Below are 5,760 nucleotides of genomic sequence, written 5' to 3'. Positions count from 1 at the left end.
AAGTTCGTGCTTAACCATTTGTTCCTTGGATGAACAATTTTTTGCTTTTTAGAGCTATATTTAGTTCACCTTATATTATAAAAATAGTTTCTTCATCAAATACCTCCGACAAATTTAAAAATTCACCATATATTGTTAATGTTCCAAAAATTCACCATGTACCCCTGAGTATTCGAAAACGTTCACCAAATGCCATTTTTCTAACTTTCGTTAACTCACCGTTAGCGTTATTTACGAGTTTGCCATCATTAAGCCCTAACCCTAAATGTAAACCATATCCCACCCAAACCCTAACCCCCTGCCATCCACCCCGGCCGGCGCAGCCTCCCCACCCCCGACCGCAGCCCCTCCCCCACCCCCTCTTCGTTCACCGGCGATTTGCCGGCTGCATTTCTTTGCGAGGAGGGAAGAATGAGATCTAGTGCGTTGAAGGAGGAGTGAAGAAGGAGATCTGGCGTTGACCAAGGCATTGTGCAACACTTGTTGTGGTCGGCGTTGTGTGAAGGAGGAGGGGGAGGGGTGTTGCGGCGGTGGGGGAAGGGGAGGGATGGGGGCTGGAGGCTGGAGGCTGCCAAGGGGTTAGGGTTAGGGTGGTGTTAGGGTTAGGGTAAAGGTAAGGGTTTAATGAAAAAACTGTTATAAAAATAAAAGATACATGTTATCTTTATATTAATGGCATCTTCAGATTTTGTAACATGTTTTTTGTTATCTCAATCAATTATTCTTTTTTTTGTTAGAAATAAACCTATAAATTATATATAATCATATGATTTTGAACAAAATTGTTAAATGTTCTTCTTATATGTAATCCCCCATAATTTTAAAGGATTTCATAAATATATTTTAGTATTTATATATTTATATTTAAACATAATTTAGTTTTAAAATGATTTGATTATTTAAAAGGATTGACTATTTTAAAAGTCAAATGAAATTATTTTAAGGATTTAAGAAAGTCAAAAAATATTTTAATTGACCATGCTTTGATAAAAATTTTAAATACTAATTTATATTGGAAAAGAGGTCTAGTTAATGGACTTGAGGAATCCAAAATCCTAGATGAATAAGGAAAAGGAGTCATGTTGACGATAGAAGTTCTAAATTATTTATCCTATTCATCATCAAGTTTAATTGAGCCCAAATTCTTTTTCCTAAGCCCAAAAGGAAGTCTCCTTATAAATATCCTAATACCCAATTATTTTACCTCACACAAGAATTATTTTCTCTCTCCTCTCACCCCAATCTCATGGCACTCTTTCTCTCTCTCTCTCCCTTCTCACGTTTTTTTCGTTTTCTTTCTCTCAAATCTTTTCTTCTTGTTCAAGTAACATTTCTTCTTCAACAAGAAACGTCACAAAGCCTTCGAATCTTCATGTAGAGCGTCCTTGCTGCTGCTGTGTGGCATGTTTCCGGCGCATTCATTCGTTCCTTCCATGGTTCTTTGTTTCTTTGGTTGATTTCTTTTCTTCTTCCTCAAGATTCATTAAAGACTATGTTTTTATGCTTTTTTAATGTTAATCATGATTATTGGTTTTAATTTACTGTTTTAATAAATAATCTTGATTCACATATATTATATATTATAAGAATAAAAATTCAGATTTGTTTATTATTATTAGATTGAAGTTTTAAGCATTAAAGCATGAATTTTTAGGATGTTAATTAATAGAAATCATAGTAGCATGTATACTATGAGATTTGTTTAGATTATGAATTTAATCATGTCTATATATGTTTAAAGAGGGTTTTATGACTTTAAAGTTGCTGGAATTTCATAAAGGATTTTTATTTATGGATTTTAAGAATTTTAATTACTAGTATGGTAGTACTATGCTAGGAATTAAAAGTAATTGAAGTTTTGATATTAAAATCAACTTTTGAATATATTTAAAGGGGATTTTAAATATTTTAGAGTTGCTTTGTTTTTATTTTAGAATCTTGATTTTAGTTTATATTGATTTCTAGGCGGAGAATACTCAGTAGGAGACTTTAAAGAATTAAAAGTGGCTTGCCTACTAGTTTACACAAGGTACGTACATACATGTGTGCAATGTAATTAGTATCATGATTTAAGGAGAAAGAAATTTTAGTATCATATATAAGAACTTTATATGTTCATATATGATTTCTAGTATTTGATTTTTACATGTTTTATGCCTGTGTGCAAGCATATGATTTGAGATTTATTATGAGTACTAGATTGTATGTTTGTATGAAATATTTGATGCAAGCATGAAAAGGAAATTTTATTTATTAATTCGCATGAGGACTTAATATATGTTATAGAGACCGAATCATGTTATTCATGTATTCCCTTACAAGTATTATTTTCACTATCTTATGATGAGGACTGTAGGCCTTATTTGGTAAGTTGATAAATTATACTTTTTTAAAGGTAAGATTATTGTTGGCTAGGTTCAACAAATAAGAAAGTTGAGATTAAAAAGAAAGTAAGTCTTGGATTGTAAGTTGTGATCACTTATGAAATCCTAAGATAAAAGAGTTCAATGTGCATGTTTGCTTTGTATTATGTGTTGCTTGTATGTGTGTCATAACAAGTAATACTGTAAAGAACGTAAAGTGTAACAAGGATAGCTATAGACTTTAGACTGGTGCACGTCTAGAGTTGGCGTACATGGTGGTAGCCCAAGGCTTTTTACAGGAGATGGATTGATCACCATTCCTTTTTTTTCAGTTAGCAAAAGTTCCTCGATATTGCAGGTCAATCTAAAATGCGTTGTAGTGCCTAGTAGCACCTGTATTTCGTCTTCGTAGGTGAAGGCATTAGTAGAAAAGACAACTCAGTTCCAATAACTATTCCATTAAAGTAATAAAAAGATGTTTAGAGTTTAGTCCAGTTAAAGTTATCTGCAGAATATTATATGTTTATATTATTATATGTCCCTGCATGTTATTTATTTAATGTCATGTTAGGAATGCTTATGTTTTAGTATGTAGTACTCAACTTTGTTGATTACGTACTTTGTTTGTGTGTGTGATCATGACTTTGCCTTATTGATCCTGTGATGATCCATTTTAGTGAGCAGATTCAGTATAGCATTGACCTTATAGGTTCGCAGATATGCATCATTGGGAATCTGGAATGGCGAGAATGTGTAACTAGTATAATTCATTTTTCTGCATTACTAAGAACATATTTTATTAAGTTTGTTTGAGTAGACTCATTTAGATTGTTTGGTTTCTAAATACTTATTTATTTATTTATCATAAAGTTTGAAGATTAGTTATTTATTTCCGCTGCAAAATTCTGAATAAGTCGATACGTTATCACACGGGCGATAATACTTGGGTAATTCTCTACTTGTATACTACTAGAAATAGAGTACTTTCTCAACACAATTGTCTCAACACTTTACTTAAGTGTCAAATATAATTAATGAATCGCGTATTTTCTCAACGCTTTTTTATGTTGTAGTATTTCGCATCACATAAAAAGCGTCGCGAATTAATAACACGTGCCCACCACATGTCAACTAAACCCGCTACTTTCAATTTTTTTGATCTCTCTCTTAACCACGTATTAAGCGGTAACCACTAACCACTAAGTACTGGATACTCGCTCGAGTGTGAGCAAATTCTCAACGTAATCTCGCAGTTTTTGCACCGTGCTTGAATTTGCTAGTGGTGAGCAAATTCATTTCATATTCAAGATTAATGTCTTTTGAGCAAATTCTTCATATTCAAGGTTAGGTTAATGTTCATGCTCAAATTACAGGACACAAATTCTGGAAATTCAAGCTGCTAATTGACGCAAACTCCATACTCGATCGGTTGATTTTCTTCTGCAAATTACTCAAGGTCGGTGCTTTTGAGCAAATTCTTCATATTTTGTTGTTTATGAAACGAAAAAAGTTCCAGATTAATCCCAACTCTCATTCAATTAGTTCCGACGAAGTCATAAATTCCCTAATTTCCATATCCTCTTTTGTTCACGCAACACCTAAGTGAATTCTTGGGAATTTTGTTGAAATTCAATGGGTTTTCTGTGACTTTATGCTATTTTTTGTTTTCTAGGTTGTATTTGCACTAGATTTATATTTGGGCTTGTGTTATTTCATTGAATTTGCTAAAAGGAGGTTAAATCCTCCAATTTCATTAAATAAATAAATAATATATATTATTTGGGATTCATGAAGTTCTTGAAATATTCTGGAAAGAAAACACTTACCTGTAATTTCAACTATAGTTGAGTTTGTCCACAGTTAGTCTTTTGTTTCTTTGAAATATTCTGGAAAGAAAATCATTCCCTATTTTTTAGTTATGGGCATTACGTCAGTTCTTTAGAAATATCTTGTAACATCTACAAATTCTATTCTCTCCCCTTATCTTCTTTCATATTGGCAAGAAGTTTAGATTTTTTTGTTGCAGACTGCAGAAGCAAGGAAGGGGAGCAGGGAAGCAAAGCATAGCAATGATTGCAGAGCCTTGATTACTCTAAATGAGGAATCATGTAAGTAGCATAGTAATGCTCTTTTACTTTAGACCCTTTATTACACGAACAAGGATAGGCAGAAGCAGCAATTTGTGATCTTCGGGTGATCTTATTTATATTTACTGCTATAAACATCAGCAAAATGCTCGCTTAGATTGTGCTAGTAGTTTTAAATTTCGTGATGTTCGTAGCAGATTGAATATGAGCTGATTGGCTTCGTCAAAGCTCTATCTTTTTCTTTTACTTTTTCCTTCACATCCCTATTCTCGTCCTTATAGATATGGCTATCATTTATGTCCATAGCTTCATCATTTGTTTCCTCTTTCTTGTGAACACGTACCAATTCCTTGGGCCATAGGAAGGAACTATAATTTGATGTTGTAACCCCTTTCACTTGCATCATCTCCATTAACTGATTCTAGTCTTATCTATTTGTTTATTTTAACCTTCAACAACCCATGAGAACTGGGAATATCTTGCAATTGCTCTCTAATTTATAGCTATTGTTTGATTTTGTAATGTTTTGGTAGGTAAAGAAAATAAAACTTCAAGTTCAAAGCATCAAGATATACAATGGTTATCTCTTATATCATCATACTTAGAGCAATCAAAACGTTATCGATTTAAGCTTCTCATTATCAACATGTTTCAGTGACTTTTAAGTTGTTGAAGTATGAGTGTGAGATGCTGGCTTACTGTTTTAGTGCATTAGAGAGAATCCATTACTTGATTTGATTTGTTTCCTGCTGCTATGTTCTCGGGGTATTATGTACTTGATTTGAATTGTTTCCTGCTGATTTAGTTAATATGATCCATGCTTAGTTCTAAGTACTAATTTAATATATCATCTAAATGTTTCCATAATAATCTCAATCATTTGTTTGTCGTTTAAAGCCTCTACATTCTCCTGAGAAGATTTATCTATCTTTGCTAATTACTAGTGTAATGATGATTGTTTCCACCCTGTCTTGACTAATCATAGTCTCTTGTTTTACTCTTTCACCCCACCTTTAGCTAATTTTTGCTTCTTTTTTAATGATCAGCTGCAATGGAGTATCATTGTCAATAGTCAGATTCAAGAATATAGTGGTTATTAATTAGCATTATTAGCAATACAAATTAAATTACTCTCTCGTTTAATACTCACTACTGTTTGGTTTTCTTTGGAGAAGCATAATCAGCTTTGTTGTCGAATTGATATCTATGAAGACGAGTTCGATATACAATCAATGCGTCCAAGTGCTTTTAGTATAAGATAAATGTCATATAGTATTTCGATGGCTTACAAAGATGCTACAATCTATTCT

This window comes from Beta vulgaris, chromosome 8 (assembly GCF_026745355.1).
Source record: "Beta vulgaris subsp. vulgaris cultivar EL10 chromosome 8, EL10.2, whole genome shotgun sequence".
In the NCBI taxonomy this organism is placed as follows: domain Eukaryota; kingdom Viridiplantae; phylum Streptophyta; class Magnoliopsida; order Caryophyllales; family Amaranthaceae; genus Beta; species Beta vulgaris.
Note: the sequence above shows the minus strand (reverse complement) of the source record.